The sequence below is a fragment of the Puma concolor genome, chromosome A1 (genome assembly GCF_028749965.1).
Source record: "Puma concolor isolate L17-30 chromosome A1, mPumCon1.1.hap2, whole genome shotgun sequence".
Lineage (NCBI taxonomy): Eukaryota > Metazoa > Chordata > Mammalia > Carnivora > Felidae > Puma > Puma concolor.
The window spans coordinates 209162124-209181599 of NC_141667.1; positions in this window are offsets into that span (position 1 = coordinate 209162124).

Genomic DNA, 19476 nt, shown 5'->3' on the forward strand with positions numbered 1-19476 from the left:
TACAGGAGTTATTACTATTTTCATTTTGCTTATAAGGAAAGATAGATGCAAAGGAACAGAATATCATGGTGGTAGCAAATATGGATACAAATTCGCTGAAAATACTTGCTGTATATCTTTGAATGATCTCCAACTTTTTTGGAGTGGGATTAGTTATGTGACTTCTTTTGGCTCATATGATGTTAACAATTGTGACGCAAGTTGTTTGTCCTCAATTCTTAGGAACTCTGTAAACTATTAACATATGAATGAATCAGGTCTATACTGGCTTAAGGATAATGGCCCCACTATCCAAATTCATCTAAGGACCAGCTAACTGTCAGGCACTTAAATTGTCTGCCACTGCCTGTCAGCGAGTTGTATATAAATGTTCATCCAAGTGAATTTAGCTGAGATCAGAAGAACCACCTAACACAGTCCAATCCCAAATGCAGACTCACAGATTACAATTGTTTACTGATTTAAGCCACTAAGTTTTGAGGGGTTAGTGGTAAAGCAGTAAGTAATTTATCCCATGACAAATGGTCGTTTGGTAGTTGTAGAGGGTCCTTTATTTAGGATAACATGTTGACATGTTGGGAAGAGAAAGATGATATTAAAAAAAAAAAATAAAAGTCAATCGTATTCCTATATATCAACAATGTTCAATAGCACTTGTAATTAAATTCATAATACCACTAATATAAACACTCCAAAGATGAAATACTTAGATATAAGTCTAATAAAAATATGTGCAATATCTATATAAGGAAAACTATAATTTAAAACTGATAATTTAAATCAAGAACTAAAAAATGGGGAGCTCTTCCATGCTCATGGATAGGAAGACTCAATAATGTCAAGAAGTAGTTCTTTTCAACTTCATCTATAGATTCAATGCAATCTAAATCAAAACCTTAGCAAGATATTTTATGGATATTGGTAAATTGATTTCAAAGTTTAAATGGGGAGGCAAATTATCCAGAATAGCCAACATAATATTGAAGAACAAAACAAATTCAGAAGATTGAAGCTACCTGACTTTAAAACTTACTCTAAAGATATAGTATTTAAGACATTGTAAGACTGGTGAAAGAAAAGACAGATCAATGGAACAGAATAAAATGAGCAGAAATAGATTCGCATAAATATAGTCAACTTATCTTTGATAAAGGAGCAAAGGCAATATAATGAAGCAAAGGTGATCTCCAAGTGGTGATGGAAAAATTAGATATCCACATGAAAAAAATGCATATACACACAGACTTTACACTCTTCATAAAATTTAACTCAAAATGGATCATAGACGTAAAATGTAAAGCTATAAGACTCGTAGGAGATAACTTATGGTAATGTCTTCTTAGATATAACACCATAAAAAATAACTGACAAGCTGGACTTCATTAAAATTAAAAAAAAACTGCTGTCTGCAAAAGACAATAGCAAGAAAGGAAGAAGACAAGCCACGGAATGAAGAATTTGTAAATGACACATCTGATGAAGGACCATTATCCACAATAGACAAAAGAACACTTAACACTCATTAAAAAAAAAATTAAAATGGGCCAAAGATCTTAACAGTCACCTCACCAAGGAAGATTTACAGGTGGCAAATAAGCACATGAAAACATGCTTCAACATCATATATTATCACGAAAATGAAAATTAAAATCACTATGGGATACCACTACAGACTTTAATGGAATAGACAAAATCCGAAACATGCACACCAAATACTGGCAAGGATGTGGAGCAACAGGAACATTTATTTATTTATTATTTATTTATTTATTTATTTATTTATTTATTTATTATTTACTTACTTATTATTTTAGACAGTGCAAGCAGTGGAGAGGGGGAGGGAGGGAAGGAGAGGGAGAGGGAGAGAGAGAGAGAGAGAGAGAGAGAGAGAGAGAGAGAGAGAGAGAAGAGAGAGAGAGAATGAATTTTAAGCAGGCTCTACATTCAGCTTGGAGCCCCATGCACAGCTGCATCCCATAACCCTGGGATCATGACCCGAGACAAAATCAAGAGTTGGCCACTCAACTTACTGAGCCACTCAGACACACCACAACAGAAACTCTTGGAAGACAGTTTGGTGGCATATTACAAAATTAAATGTACTCTTAAAACATGATCCAGCAGTCAGTCATATCCTTGGTATGTTCCCAAAGGAAATGAAAACTTTTATCCACACAAAAACCTGCACCTGAATGTTTATAGCAACTTGTAATTGCCCAAACTTGGAAGCAACCAAGATGTCCTTGAGTAGACGAATGGATAAAGAGTAGCACATCTAGATAGTGGAATATTATTCAGCACTAAAAAGAAATAAACTATCAAACCATAAAAAACATAGAGAATTCTTAAACCTTTAATACATATTAAGTGAAAGAAGCTAATGGGAAAAGTGTGCTATTATGATTTGTAATAAGAAATATATATTTGGCCCTAGTCTCCATTTCTGTCCCTAAAACTCTAAGCCTAAGAGCTCCTAAAACTCTTTGAATTTCCTAAGTGAGGTGAGCAATAAAGGTATCTTTTGTTAACGAGGTGACTTTTGGATTGTACCTAAGGAGGGGACCAGTTGTGAATAAAATGTTGGAACTTTCAGTTCCACCCAGATTTCCAAAGAGGAAAGAGAGGCTGGAGGTTGAATCAGTCACCAATGGACAATGATTTAATCAATCATGCTTATGTAATAAAGCCTCCATAAAAAACCCAAGGTAGGGGGGGGGGGGAGTGGTTCAGAATGTCCCCAAATTTGTGAAACATGCTTGCTTCCAGGTGCCACCATGCCAGGCCCAACTTCAGGGGGATAGAAGCTCCTTTGTTTGGGACATCTCCCAAAGTATCTTTTCATCTGGTTGATTCATATCCTTTAATATCCTTTTTAAAAGATTGGTAATCTAGTGAGTTAATGAGTTACCTGAGCTATGTGAGCCACTCTGGCAAATTAATCAAACCCAGGGAGGGGGTGATTGGAACCTCCAATTTGTATCTGGTCAGTTGGAAGCACAGAAGACAGCTTGAACTTTTGAATGACACGAAATGGAGGGTATTATGAGACTCTGATACTATCTCTGAGTAGACAGTGGCAGAATTGAGTTGAATGGTAAGACACCTAGCTAGTGTCAGAGAGCTGCTTGGTGCACATTAGAACTTGGGCAGAAAATCCTCAAAAGGCAACAGACTATATAATTCTAATTATATGACATTCTGGAAAAGGTAAAACTATGGAGAAAATACAAGTTTCAGTAGTCGCCACCATTGAGGGGGCAGAGAAAATGAACATACAGAGCACAAAGAATTTTTAGGGTAGTGAAAGTACTTTGTAATATATAATAATGATGAATACATACATTCAATCATACATTGGATCAATCATACATTGATACAAACTTGTACAGTGTATAATACCAGGAGTGAACTTTACTGTAAACTTTGGGCTTTGGGTGATTCTGATGTGTCAATGTAGGGTCATTCTTGGTTAAAAAAAAAAAAAAAAAAAAAAACGAAAATAAAAGAAAATGTACCATTCTGGTAAGTGATGTTAATAATGGGGGAAGCTATGCATGCGTGGGTACAGAGGGTATATGGGACATCTGTTTACTTTCCTCTCAATTTTGTTATAAACCTAAAGCAAACCTATAACACCTTAAAAATATGAAAAGTAACTATTACCATACATCAGAAATGAGTAAAAGAAAACATATTCTTCTGTATAATAAAGAAATCGTAAAAAGTAAGAAATGTCTAAAAGAAGAGATAACTCAAATACATTGAAAATTACTTTTTTGTGTGTGATCAAAGTTCTAATTTGACAAAATTTTAAGTCTTTTTAAATTTTTTTTAATGTTTACTTTTGAGAGAGAGAGAGACAGAGAGAGACAGAGTGTGAGTGGGAGAGGGGCAGAGAAAAAGAGAGAGGGAGACAGAGAATCCAAAGCAGGCTCCAGGCTCTGAGCTGCCAGCACAGAGCCCAACACGGGATTCGAACTCACTAACCATGAGATCATGACTTGAGCTGAAGTCAGATGCTCAACCGACTGAGACGCCCAGGCGCACCTTAATTTGACAAAATTCTGATTCTCAAAATAAAAAGTTATTGAGGTTAGTGGAAAGAAATTCAGTTTGATAAATTTTTCATAAAGACTGATGTATCTTCATGTAGGCTGCAAATATTTAAAGAACATATGGGCAATGATTGTATCATGACAACTATTCACAGTTGCTTAGGCCCAATTCTCTAACTTAAGGCTGTATTTAACATAAGGTCTGATAATTTATTAAAACAATTTGAGAAGTATCAGAGGATTATTCCACTTGGTCAATGCAGATTTTACTCATTGATATCCTTATTTTTCCAGGTCAAAACAACTTAACAGCCAATATCTGAAGACAGATCTTTTGACATTTATGTTTAGGCCTTTCAAGAAATGTTCCTCAATTCTAATATAAGAAGTAATTTATAGATACTGAATTACACACTGGCTACAAACTATGTATTATGAACTAAATATATTATTTAAATGTTTAGGTGTGCTTCGTAGCATGTACTTAATTAATATAGCATTACTTTCTTATGGGCAGGTAAGTTCGCTCTCCAAATCACTCCACAGAACCAATTACTAGAACCCTATTATATTCAAATTTCATTTAAAAATCAAGTTCTTAACTCATCACCTCACCTATATTCCCCAAATTTGAAATAAAATAGAATTCTAAGTTGGTAAACTTGTAAGTTAGTGTGGTTAAAAGATCACTTCTACGTATCCCTTCAGTTATAAAATTCTATGGTAGATATATTAATCACGATTTAGCCTCAGCACAGAAGTGATTATCTACATATTTGCTGTAATGATTTCAATAATAGCTGTAATAAATTTGATCAATGTTACAGATATAATCCTTATACTAATGCAATTATATTGCATTTTGCTCTTTGATAATAGTGATATTATATAGAAATATTTATTTTCTTAAGGGAAATACTTCATCAATCAGTAGTTATTCTCTACTTATTTAGATCTTGATATATTTTTTAGCTACGGAACATTTGGGGTCACCCTCACACAACTGCTCTTAAAAATCCTTAAAATTAGGCCTCAGCATTCTGGGGTCTGCTACTTTTCCTCTGGGTGATGTTTTCATTTCTTCTTGTTGATATTATATCATTACATCGCATTCCCTATATCCTATTACTGAGAATGTTGCTTGAAAATGAAGGAATGAAATAAAGTAGAACAAAATATATTGCATTTCCTCCCTCTATAATATCATAGGACAAATGACAAATGACCCGTATTCAGGCCCCACTCGCTCCAACGTTGTAATCACCCAATTTTTGAATGAGAAGAGAAGTTATATGTCACACTCAATTCTCCAGGCTCTCTCGCACTTCAGTAATTTAGACTTACAGATATTTCTATCATGGTAGTTCTGTGATACCTTGTGAAATACACTCTTGTGCAACCTCAAAATATTCCTTCCTTGCCTTCCTTTAGGTTTTCTTAAGCAGAAAAGAAAGTTAATGGTGGTAAAGTGAGAGGGAGGGATAGCTACATATTTCTATCTTATAGCAATACCATTTCAACTATTTAACTGCCATAAGTAACACAAAATAATTATACAGAACAGAAATTTATTTTACACATAGATACATATTGGCGTTGCTTTAAAAGTACTTGTAAAATATATTAAATTATCTAAATTTTTGGAGAAATATGTACATTTGTTGAATCTATGTCAAACAATTAAGTCCAACTTAATTGTTCAGACAGGTGTACTAAATATAACAATAGTGTGGTACATTCTAGAAGATTGAGGTAAAGTGTAAATATCAGATTATCTTAAAAGGGCATGTAACGTTTCTGTAAGGAATTGTTATTACAGCAATGCTGAAATAGGTTCTTCAAAACTAACACTCAGCGGAGAACAAGAAAAAATACATTTGAAAGCATCACAGAACTACCACAACAGAAATATTTGTGAGTCTAAATTACTGAAGTGAGGAGGAGCATGGAGAATCAAGTGTGACATATAAGATTCCTTCCCTCATTTATAAATTTTGGGATTAAAAATAAGCAGGGCACAGGCACAGATAAGAAGGTAAAACGCTGGTCAGAGTTTTCCTCAACTTGAATAATTATCCAAGCTTAGGCCTGTCAAGGAGCAGGGACCCTATTAAATATCTACGTCTTTCAGAGAGGTCCTCAAAGGGCTCTACCCTACAAGTATATCAAAACAGAATAAAATAGATCAACCAACATAAAAGGTCAAAGCTCAGTTTTAAATCACTAAGCCCTAATTGTATTAAGGAATGGCTTCCTATTATAAGGGCTTTCTAGAAGAAAAGTAAATCCTCTTGCTATAAAAGTGTCATCTAAAATCTCAGGTTACCTTTATCTTGTCATGAATAATTGCTGGTAGTCCATAAAAAAATAACTAGGCATGGAATAACCAAAACAAAACAAAACAAAACAAAACAAACAGGTAATATAACCAGATACACAAGGATCTGTTTAACAGACTTATGGCACAGATATGAATTTTAAAAAAGTAAATGTGAGAATATTGGCAAGATGGTGAAATATGAAGTCCCTTGTTGGTGTTTCCCCTTAGCAGCAATAATTTGACAACAATTCTTTAACAGAAGAAAGGACCTTTGTGGGAGCTTTGGGATCCAGACAGTAGATTGTGAAATGCTGGTGGAGTTCAAGATCAAGGAGTGCTTTGAGAAGCAAGGCTGAACCAAGGTAGCTGATTCAGCAACCGGGTCCCAGGTATAAACCTGGCGATAGCTCCATATACTTGTGGACTTGGCTACAGGACCCCTTGGCCTTTGTCCTACCACCAGCATCATTTGCCAAAGGAGCGGCTGGAAGTCATGCCACCATGCTTCAGGTAGCAGGCCAACAGTCCTTAGTCTTGGCTCTGGACCCTGAAATGGCCCATGACCTGGCTCCTGTCCCTCTGTGATGCAGTCTTGGAGTCCTTGGAGTCAAGTCTACAGAACTTGGTCTGACTGGAGATTCTGAAATGGCCCTGTGTCTGGGTTCCAGCCACTCATGGCTGTAATCCATGAACAATCCTACTTACCTGGGATCTCATTAGTGCCCCCAGAGACAATCCAGCCACCAATGGTCTGATAGTAGATCCTGAATTGGTTCCTACCACTCATAGTTCAACAGGTGTTCTGTCTGCACACAGACCCCAGAAGACATACCTGTCTGTGTCCTCAGGGGTAAAACCACCAACCTCAGTCCCATTACAAATCCTCAAATGGTCCTATAACTTAGTTCCAGCTCCTCTGAGTTAAGTCAAAGATTAGTCTTGCATACTCAGGGATCTGGAAGAAGACACACCCATCGGTGCCTCTAGAATGAGATCTACAGACCTACATCCCAACTGTGGACCCTGAGGCAGCCCTGAGATTTGGCTCTAGCCCCTCTAAGCCATGGTGTGAGGCCAATCCTTCCCTCCCAGGGATCTACCCAATGAAGTGGCAAAGGCCTTCCAGGGTTCTGACAGAAGCCATACACATCTGTGCACCCGACTACAGACTTGAAAGCAGACCTTTGTCTCAGAGTCAGGCTACAGAATAAGGTTCTAGAGATAGTCCCAAACAGGATCCATACATACCTAAGTCCCTGGTAACAAGCCTCCCATCCACAGACCCCACTGTGGATATAGCAATAGCCTCCCGTATTTTTGTGACCTGACTCCAGTTAGCCAACTCCAATTTAGTGCAACTGTGATCCTCGAGGTAACCTCGTCTGACAGAAGAACTTTCTTTACCTGTTTAAACCTGTCTATAAAGACTGGAAGAAGTATGTTGTCTTTCAAATGCACAGACACCAATGCAAGCCACATGGATCACAAAAAATCAGGCAAATATGACATCAAAGCAAAGTAATGAAGTCCCAGTAACTGGCTCAAAGAAATGGAGTTCTGTGAATTGCATGTACAAAGATTTCAAGATAATCATCTTAAAGAAACTCAATGTAATGCAAGAGAACATAGAAAACTAACAAAATTAGGAAACAATGCATGAGTAAAATGAAAAGTGTAATAAAGAAATAGAAAGCATAAGAAAAGAACCCAACAGAAATCCAGAAGCTTAAGAATGCAATGACAGAACTGACAAATTCAATAAGAGAGCTTGAACAGCAGATACAACCATGCAGAAGAAAGAATTAGCAAACTGGGAGACAGTCCATTTGAAATTAGCCAATTACAGGATCGAGAAGGAGAAAGGATGGTTGTGATATTCACTGGATTGGTTACCAGGAGACAATTTTGGGTCACTGGTTCTTATTTCTTAACCAGTGTGGTGATTATACAGTATTCTCACTTTTTAGTAATTACTACACCTACACATTTAGAATATATCTTTCTGTCTCAGTTTTCTTGCCTCGTTGGACAGCATTTTCTCCTCTGGAGGTATCTCTGCAGGTGTGCTCTATAATACTGCTGGATAGACTGCCCTATATGCCTGCTGCACGACTGTTCTGGGAATTTCCTTCACTGTTATAGTGACTTTCTATTTTGTCTCTTTCCTGTGTTGAATTTTTCCTGGATTCCCTACCTTCCTCCATATTTGTCCTTCCCCTTCTTTAAGAATGTCAAATTCTCCAATAGCATCCTATTATTTTGTGTAGATTACAAATGTTAGAGATTTGAGATGTTTAAAATATCTTTAATCAATTGCAATTTAATGAGATTTACCTTCATTTAGAATTCCAGGTTGAGAATCTGAACATATTTTACTCTACTTGCTTTTGAGTGTCGCTCTTACCCTTGAAAAATCTGATGTCTTTCTTACTCCAAAATTTTTAAATGTCATTTTTAACATATTCTTCCCGTTTCCATCTTAGTGTTATTTAACTACTCAACGACATGATTTTCATTGGTTCTTTCTTTAATCATTGTGTCCATCACTCCAAGAGCCTTTTATTAAGGAAACATGTTTCTCACTCAGGTGAAATTACCTTGCATTATTGCCTTGTTCCTCATCTCAACTTCTCTTTGTTATTCTGAATGTAATATTTTCTTATGATGTTGATTATTCTAGATGGTCTGATCTTGTATCTTTTCTCAGATTATATAACTGTGTTTTAAGTGTTTTTGAGATTTTGTTTTTTAACATTAAGCCTTCCACTGACTTCTCCACCAAGCACCGCTCCACCCTGTGTTTAATACACAGGTGAAAAATATTGATAGACTTGTTGCACAAATATAGTATCTTACATCTAAAATAGTGTTTCTTAAACATTTTCTGTAATGTATTAAAAATGTATAAAATATATTTTACCTATGTATTAATTATGGTCTCTGTCAGCTTTAGACTTTACCCAAAATACCTCGTGAATTTTGACTATCTATTCATAGTTAACAAGGGAAACAATTAAAAAGCCAGGACTTGGCAGGAATTTGATATTGGGACAGAGGGTTCCTTCAGAGATAAATCCTCAGATAACCTCCCTTGGGTAGTGTTATTTTCGGTATTTATTAGACATGATCCAAAATCCTGATGCAAATTCTGCCCCATTTCTCTGATGGTTTTTACAGTGACATATCTAAAATGTGTTGTCTAAGCCTGTTATTTTGGATTATTTTCATCCTATTCTCTATTGACACTACTAACAAAGTTTCACAAACATTCTGCTGTGGAAGAGCCTGTTCTAAAATCTCGTATGATTTACACAGTTTTTAGTTTTAGGAAACCTTTAAAGGTTATTTCCATTTTATATATACTATTTGAGACCATATGAAAAAGATTTGAATGAATTACCTTTAAGTAATACGCCAAATAGTAAACTATTCGAAGCATTACCATTAAAGCCTAGAATCAAAGATTAAAGTTTCCATTTAACATTTTACTGGCAGCAGCACTCAATTCACTATGGAAAAATTATAAATGTAAAAGGATCACAAGGAAGGGATAAAACATTTATTATTTATAAACATATGTTATTATTGCCTCAGAAAAAAATTGACAAGCTATTTGAATTAATCAGTTTTATGAAAGGTGGGTAGATGCAAAGATCAATGTAAAAAATTAATTTTTAATATGCTAATTATGCAGAAACTTCTAATTTCCTCTTTTTTTTTTAAACCACCTCCTCTTAAAGCACATAACCCCTAATTTTATTATGGCAAATTGCCACTGTGATTTAAAGATATATTTTAAATGCTATTTGTAGCTAGTTCTGGCCATGTGGCAAATTTCTAACTAATGAGCTATGAACAGAAGATTAGTGGGTGATTTCAGGAAGATTCTTCAAATTGAGGGCACATGCTCTTTCTGCCTTCTTTCATGCTTCCTGCCTGGAATGCAAATGCAATGGCTGGAACTGCAAAAACTACAACTCTGTTTGAAATAACCTCAAGAGCAAAGCCACTAATAACAGCAAAACAATCCAGAATGACAAGGTTTTTGTTCTCCAAACATTAGCCATGAAGGGACAACCGGTACATTTTTTTTATATGTTTAAAACAGGACCATTTTTCTTTTCAAACCACTATTTTCTCCATCTTTCTTTTCCACATTTGAACTTAGCCAAAATAACCTTTAAAACAGCATAATTAGAATAATAGAAAATGGATTTAATTCACAACAGAAATTCATATTACAGTGAGATAAGGGCTAAAAATGCAACACAGATACTTTTTCTCATTTGCTTATATGATCTAACACAATTTTTACAGTTGCTTTTCCATTTCTAGTGGATATTTTGTCATTCTGATACATTATGTACATTTGTTGACCATAATATTGAGGCACTGATTTGTTGAATTTATTGGGCAATGTCATAAAAAAATCTGGCATGTAAATGACTGGCACTATCCTATTTTGGAGAAAATCTAGGATTCATATGCTTTTTATTCTAGGTTTAATAAATTGAAAAGGCTTAATAGGCTATATAACCTCTTAATATTTTTCAATATCATATTTGTCCAATGAGAAAAGGCTTAGCTTATACTAACGAAGGGGACATAAAATTCAGAATAAGCTTGAAAAAATAAAATTCTCCATACCTCCCTCTACTGTAGAGTATTGAAATTATTTATTGGTGCCTCAAGAATTTGAATTATTTCATATTCTACTGTATAACTTAAATGGGAAGTGTACGTATTAGGAGGAAAGGGGTAGGGTAGATGATGTGCAACACCAAAGAGGGATCTTAGAAATATCCCACTCACTCATGCACTATGTTGCCCAATTTTGCCTTACATAATTTGAAGAGTTAACTTTTCCTTTATAATTCCCCATTACCCAAGTAACTGCAGATAGATAGAAAAGAAGCTTTCTAGCCCAGTCGCAGAATGTTATTTCCTGGAAATATTTTGCTATGTTTGCAAATTCGTAACAATTTAATTACTTATAGATTTTCTCAAAAGATGAATAAAAGCTGAATTACTTACATTATAATATTTGTTAAATAGTCAATAAAAGTTAACTGTTTAAGTTCAAATGTGAGTTAATGCTAGCAACTTCAGCAAATACAGTTAAAGTTTTAAGCAATAAAAACTAGAAACGAGTTTTCTTCATTGTAAGTACAATTAAAATGCCATTTTAAAATATGTCATCTCTCACCCTAAATCTCTTTTTGGTATCTTTGAAGTATTTGTAGATATATTCTTATCTGCATATAAAAACTCTTAGTCTCTGTATGTATCCTTTCATCCAAAAGAAATTATGTGGAGATCACTTATAATAACTTTTTCAAATGATAAATCAACATTAAGCTAAAGAGGAAAAAACAGTACCTTTGAAATTGTCATTAAAATGACATCTGGCTGTTAAAGAAATAATAGGACTCAAATAGATCCTTGCCACATCGCAAGGCCTCCCGTTGTTACAGAAATGAAAAGTAAAGAAGATAAATCCCTGAGAAAATCAATTCTCAGGAAAAGCTGAAGTTTACATTTTTCAAGTAGAAGATTCTTTTTAAATGTTTTTTTTTTTTTTTTTATTTTTTTTTTATTTTTGAGACAGAGAGAGACTGAGCATGAGCGGGGGAGGGTCAGAGAGAGAGGGAGACACAGAATCCAAAGCAGGCTCCAGGCTCTGAGCTGTCAGCACAGAGCCCAACGTGGGGCTCGAACTCACGGACTGCGAGATCATGACCTGAGCCGGAGTCGGACGCTCAACCGACTGAGCCACCCAGGCGCCCCTAGAAGATTCTTTTTAAAGACAACCTTCTATTAGGCCTTTGTCTCATTTGATGATGAATAAAATTTTAATTTTTAATGTCTTCACGGGTGCTAAATTGAAGTGGCATTGGCTTATTGCACTTTTAAACTATATTTTGAATAGACTGTGATCTTGACGATAGGAATGTCGTCATCACATCCATTTGCCTGGAACCTATCACTGTGCCTGGAGTTTAAGAATCAACTCACAAAATTTTCTATCTCAATATTCATAAAGAGACTAATAAAGTCAATGTTTTACTAGTGGAAAAACTCATGAAATATGAATAAAGTTGACAGTTAATACTATTTAACCAATGTTGTTTAAAAAAATTGTTAATGTATAATGTTACTTAAGGCTTTAGCAGGAGATTCTTTGTACTGCCTGAGAACAGTAATCTTTTTTCAATAATTCTGCCTCAAGTTCTTTTTTCAAAATGTGAATTATAAAATAAATTATGGTGATATTACACAATGCTCTCCTTTTCCCCCCATTTCTCATGGAAATACAAAGTAAGTAGAGTAGCAAAACAACTTTACATAAAATAGAATCGTGTAGAAAGACTCATTCTAACTGATTTTAAGACTTATTGTAAAGAGACATTTATCAAAATAATATGGTGCACACATAAGGATAGAAAAATACATAGGACGTAAAAAAAAAAAGTACAGAAATAGACTAATTTAGCACTAAGTTCTAAGCAATTCAGGGAAGAAATGACAGCCTTTTTAACCAAGTATGCTGGACAATTGGATACTTATATACAAAGAAAAATTGAACTTCTGTCATATATAAAAATTAATTCAAAATGTCTAACATACCTATTTGTAAAACCTAAAATTTAAGGTGTATTAAGATGTATAATTGTGAGTTCATATACTAGAACTTAAGGTATATAATTTTGAGTTCAAATACTAGAATAAAGATAAACCAAAAAATTTGCAGAGGGTAGCTAAATTTAGAGGGTCATAAAGAAGTAATTCAGAGTTTTTTAAATCCATAAATTTAGGTAAAAATTCAAGCATTTAGGGGTGTGTGGGTGGCTCTGTCGGTTAAGCTTCTGACTTCGGCTCAGGTCATGATCTCATGGCTGGTGAGCTCGAGCCCTGAGTCAGGCTCTGTGCTGACAGCTCAGAGCCTAGAGCCTGCTTCAGATTCTGTGTCTCCCTCTCTCTCTCTCTCTCTCTGCCCCTTCCCCACTTGTACTCTGTCTCTGTCTCTCTCTCTCTCTTTCTCTGCTCTCAAAAATAAACATTAAAAAGAAATGAATGAAAATTCAACCATTTAGCCTATGCTTCTAATAAAAGCTACTCTGAGATATAAACATTAAAGAATTATTTTTATTTATATCCATTTTTCTGCCAAATAATGAAGGGATACAGTGCAAATGCCATTAATAAGTTAATATATTTAGGATATAAGCACAATTGACTGATAACATCACCAAAAAGACAAAAAGACATGACGTGCTTCTTGCTGAAAGAATGCAATGCCAACTACAACACAGTCTTACCAAAAGGAAATTAAAAATACACACACACACCCCTCTATGTGTATTTGGATATGTGTGCATATACAACATATGTACATATATCTTTTCCTTGGATATACCTATATAAGTGTATTTTGTATAATAATCTAAAGAAATATTTATAAATACCATTTGCCCATGTGCCTACTGAATCTGATAAAATCTCTAGATTAAATAATTAATTCACAGGAAACTAGAAGGACAGAGGAAGGTGTTCCCTCCAAACCAAATTTGTTGAGGGTTTTTTTTTAATTTTTTTTTAATTAAAAAAATTTTTTTTAACATTTATTCATTTTTTGAGAGTGTGAGTGGGGGAGGGGCAGAGACAGAGGGAGACACAGAATCCGAAGCAAGCTCCAGGCTGTGAACTGACAGCACAGAGCCCAATGTGGGGCTTGAACTCATAAACCGTGAGATCATGAGCCAAAGTCACACACTTAACTAACTGCGCCACTCAGGTGCCTCAATTTGTTGACGGTTTTTATTATGAATGGATGTTTAATTTTGTTAAATGTTGTACCTCCATCTATCAGATAAACATAAGATTTTTATCTTTCTTTTTATTAATGCGGCGTATCATATTATTGATTTGCAGACACTGAAACATCCTTGTATCTTTGAAATAAGCCCACTTGTTCATGGTGTATGATTCTTTTAATGTACTGTTGAATTTGCTGTTAATGTTTTGTTGAGCATTTTTGTATCTATGTACATTGGAGGTATTGGCTTATAATTTTCTTTTCTTGTAGTGCCCTTGTCTGGTTTGGTTATTAGGGAAATACTGGTATCCAAAAATGAATTTGGAAGGGTCCCACCCTTTCCATTTTTTTAAGAGTTTGAGGAGAACTTACATTAATTATTTGAATGTTTGATAGAATTCACCAATGAAGCTATCTGGTCCTAAATTTTTTGTTGCGAAATTTTGTATTACTGATCCAATCTCTTTTTTAGTAAGTGGTCTTTTCAAATTTTCTATTTCTACATGATTCACTCTTTGTAAGTTTATGTGTATAGAAATGTATCCCTTTCTTCTAGGTTGTTTAATTTGTTGGTGCATAACTGTTCTTAATAGTCTCTTCTTTCTCCAAGTTTTTATTTAAATTGCAGCCAGTTCACATACAGCACGATTGTGGTTTTAGGTACAGAATTTGGTGATCCATCACTTACATACAGCACCTAGTGCCTTTCCTAATCCCCATCACCTATTTAAACCATCTCCCTGGGGTCTCCTGAGTAGCTTGGTTGGTTAAGCTTATGAATTTGGCTCAGGCCTTGATCTCACAGCTCCTAAGTTCCAGCCCTATGGGCTATCAGCGCCTCGCCTGCCTTGGAGCTTGTGTCCCCCTTTCTCTCTCCCCCTCCCTGCTTGTGCTGTCTCTCTTTCAAAAATAAATAAATCATCCTCCTGCCTACCTCCACCTCCAGTAACCATCAGTTTGTTCTGTATAATTAAGTCAGAATAGTCTCTTATGGTCCTTTCTATTATTGTGTACAGATTTGGTTGTAATGTCTACACTTTCATTTATAGTTTTACTTGAATTCTCTCTCATTTTGAATATGTCTAGCTAAATTTTCATGTATTTTATCTTTTCAAAACCCAGCTTTTAGTTTTATTGATCTTTTCTATTGTCTTTTTAGTCTCTCACTTTTTTTTTTTTTTTTTTTTTAATTTCCACTCTGATCTTTGTTATCTCCTTCCTTCTACTAGCTTTGGGCTGAGTTTGTTCTTCTTTTGCTAGTTCCCTGAAGAATAAAGTTAGGTTGTTTGAATATAAACTTCCCTCTTAGAATTATTATTGCTGCATCTCACAACTTTTGGTAGGCTGTAGTTCCATTTTCTTTTTTTAATGTTTATTTATTTACTTTGAGAGAGAGTGGGTAAAAGGGAAAAAGAGAGAGGGACAGAGAAACCCAAGCACGATGTGGGACTGCATCTCAGGACTGTGAGTTCATGACCTGAGCCGAAATCAAGAGCTGATGCTTAACTGACCGAGCCACCCGGGCACCCCTGGAGCTTCATTGTCATTTTCCAAGTGAAAAAAAAATGTTTTTTACAGAACAAAACTGCAGGAAAAATAATTCATGGATGAGATGTTTAAAAAGAAGACCTAAAACATGTAACCACCCTCCAGAAAAGATAAACTGAACTGTAGTATTTAAAAATCCATCGACCTTATAAAACTATAAAGTGGAGCAAGGACAGGATTACCATTAAATGTTGATAGTGGTCATATGAGGATTTGGGGTCTTTGGTTGAGATGTGGTATCTGGAGGGCTCCAATAATGACTGGAAAGTCTGCTTGTTGATGTAAGTGGTGGTTACGTGTTCAACTTGAAGCTTTGCCTGTGTTCTATTTTACATTTTAAAAGGGGCTTTTAACCAACAGCATTCAAAGGAAGTAAAGTGTGTAGCTCACATAATCTATAGTAGAGCCGATGATCCCATGGGATGAAACCTTGAAATCTGGGTAGTTAAAACCTCAGCCAATATCATGTCACAGAAAGTCAATGGATGACAATGCTGCTACTGCAATTGCCATTGGCCTTGTCACTGTCTCAACCACAACTGCTAGAGAAAGGAGTTCATGGTCTGCCTTGCTGCAACTGCCCATGTTTTGTCATTGTCTCCAGATCCAGGATCTTGATAGGAATGACTAAATGCTCAAACCTAAACCACATGCCTGTCTGTATTATAGTTCCTACAATCCTATTATTGCTCCGTATCTATCCATGTGTTCTGAGATGGAAGGCAGGCCCTGTCTCCCTTGAATAATTATACTTTGGAGAATTCGCAGTTGATGTGCATAAATATTAGTCTCTAAAACCTACCTCATGGAATAGACCTAAAAACTTCTATCCCCCTATAAATTCATTAGTTAGAAAGGAAATCGAGAAGTTATGAGCTGACGTGCAATAGTGTCAAAAGGAGATGGATTGGTGACACACAAATAATTAGAAAATCTTACTACTGTGTATGGCCATAGCCTATTTCTCTGGGAACTGAAGGTGTTAAATGTTATCAACAGGAAAGCCCAACATTACAGGTAAAGAGATCAAAACACAAGTGGTGCCTTGGGGTAGAATAAAGCATGCAATGGAAAGGGTGTCTGGGGTGACACTGAGAGGTGAGTAAAACCCAATCAAAGACCCTGAAGGCTGCAATATGGATTTTACAATTTATAAAATGGTATAACAAAAAACGACTGAAATGTTTAAACAGAAAGGTTACATGAAAACGTAATACTTTGCGTATGTTGACTCATTTTAGAACTAATATTCTTTATCATTTTGAGAAACTATTCTTCTATCCCTAGTTGACTCAGAGTTTATGATTAATGCACAGTGAATATAATCAAAGATCCTTTTAATATCTACTGGGACTATCGGGATGTTTCTTTTATTTAACTGCTGATAGAATATACTATATAAATACATTTCCTAATGTTAATCAATTCTTAGAGTCCTGGGAAATATCTCCTTCTTAATAACACCTTATACATTCAAAATGTTGTTAAATTCTATTTGTTAGTATTCTATTTTGGATTTGGGCATCTAATGTACTTATGACTGAAACTGCTTGACAGTTTTCAATATATTTGTCAGTTTCTGTTAACGAGTTTAGTGAGGCTTTATAAGATAAATTATCTCAATTTTCATCTTTTTCCCCCTCCATTCTATGAGCATTAAGAATTATGTCTCTTCAAGTAGTATAAAACTCTATCAAAATAAAATAAAATGTCTGGCTCAGTTTGTTGTCTCTTGGTACATTTGGCTAGCCTCCTTCAATTGTCCTCCAAATCTAAGTCCGTGTTTTACACTCAAGCTTTTGTTGTCAATAAAATACAAACCAGTTGGATGATCTCTCCACCTCCCAGAGTGCTGTTTTCTATACCCTGATCTAAATTATCACTCCTATCCTGTGTCATATGCTTTTCCACCAATGTCTGAGACTTGACCAACGTTCTTTTTAACAAATGGTCCCTCCCCCCACATCCAGAATGCTTCTCTGAATGTTTCTTGTATATTAGTCCTATCATTAACTCAAATTTGTGTATCAACTCACAACATTGCTCTCACTGCAGCCATTTCATTTTATGTGGCATCTACCTCACTGTCAGGAAATGGGGTTATGTATTTTAGCTCCTTTCCAATGCCAGTTCTTTATTATTCTTCTACATCCTTGTTATCTGCTTCTCTAAACCTCATTCCACCCAGCCCCCCATCCACTTCTTATGATTAGTATATAAACCCATTGCCCTCTAAGGCATTCCCCCTTATTCACTGACAATTATCTCTCTTGCATATGATTTTCCTGCCCAATTCAAATGCTGCCAAGATTCTGAGTGAATTTATCATTCTTATGGGGAGTATATCTAATCTTCTCTTCACTCAATGACTTGACTTCCTCATAAATTTCATTGTCAATTTGTTCTGCAGTCAGGCATTTTAACTTGCTATCACAAGAAATGGTTTCTCCTTCCAAATTACTTTTTAAGCATCTATTACAACATGTGTATTCAGATACTCCAATTATACATTTTTCTCAATACTTCTCCTTATTCATTTATTCTTCTTTTTTCTTTCCCTTTACTTATTTAATGTTTATTTTTGAGAGAGAGAGAGAGAGAGAGAGAGAGAGAGAGAGGGAGAGGGAGAACACATGAGCATGAGCATACAAGTGGAGGAGGAGCAGAGAGAGAGGCAAACACAGAATCTGAAGCAGGCTCCAGGCTTTGAGCTGTCAGCACAGAGCCCGATGCGGGGCTGAAACTCACAAAATGGGAGATTATGACCTGAGCCAAAGTCAGATGCTTAACTGACTGAGCCACCCAGACACCCTTGTTATTTACTCTTAATTAAGACATACCAAGATTCCTCAACACTGCCCCTTAAATTACACCTAATTGACAAAATCCTAGCACTGATGGATGCATATACTGTCATCCATATATTAACACATAAATATGCCATTGTATTAGTGAAAATAATGCAAGCTGTGTTATAACCATTATAAATGTGTGGTCTGGAAGTGAGCTCTCAAAACTCCCAGAAAATACCCTTTATTTATTGAATGAAATCAGCCTCTCACCAAAAAGCATTTAAACGTTTCCTCTTCCCTCACCTCTGACCAACGCAAGCCCCTTTCTGTGTCAGTTCAGGGGCAAAAAAAGTGTAGTCATAGCATATGAACTCTCAAATTCCCATCAACTTAAAACCACCTGCTCTGGACCCACTATCTCCAACTTAAATCCTCAATAGCCAAATCCTCCATCTGTTTTCTGAATCTCATTCTTACCAGGTTTCTCACAGACAGTATAATGTCAATCATCTTATCATTTTACCTTCATTCCCCTCCCCTCCTCCCCCACTGAGTTTTGGGCTATTAATATTCGTATCGGTGCACTGTTTTCCATTCACACTGAACCAATCAACTAACCAACAAAAGCCCTATAAAACCTTCCTGTCCTCCATGCACTCTGCAACAGTTGTTCACTCTTCTTCATCTCCCATCATTAATCACATGACTATAACATAACCCTACAATTCTGACTTATATGCAGTTGTAAAAGTCTTTAAATGTTACTAAATACAACAAATCAAATTTGGTCTTCTGCTGACTTCATTTTTCAGGAGACTTTACTGCATTTGGCCAATCACTCCTTTCTGAAACATGGTCCTGTCTTTATTTCTGTGATGCCACATGAATACAGATAGCATTTAATTAGACACAAAATGGGAAAATGAAGAATAAAAAGCAAATGTA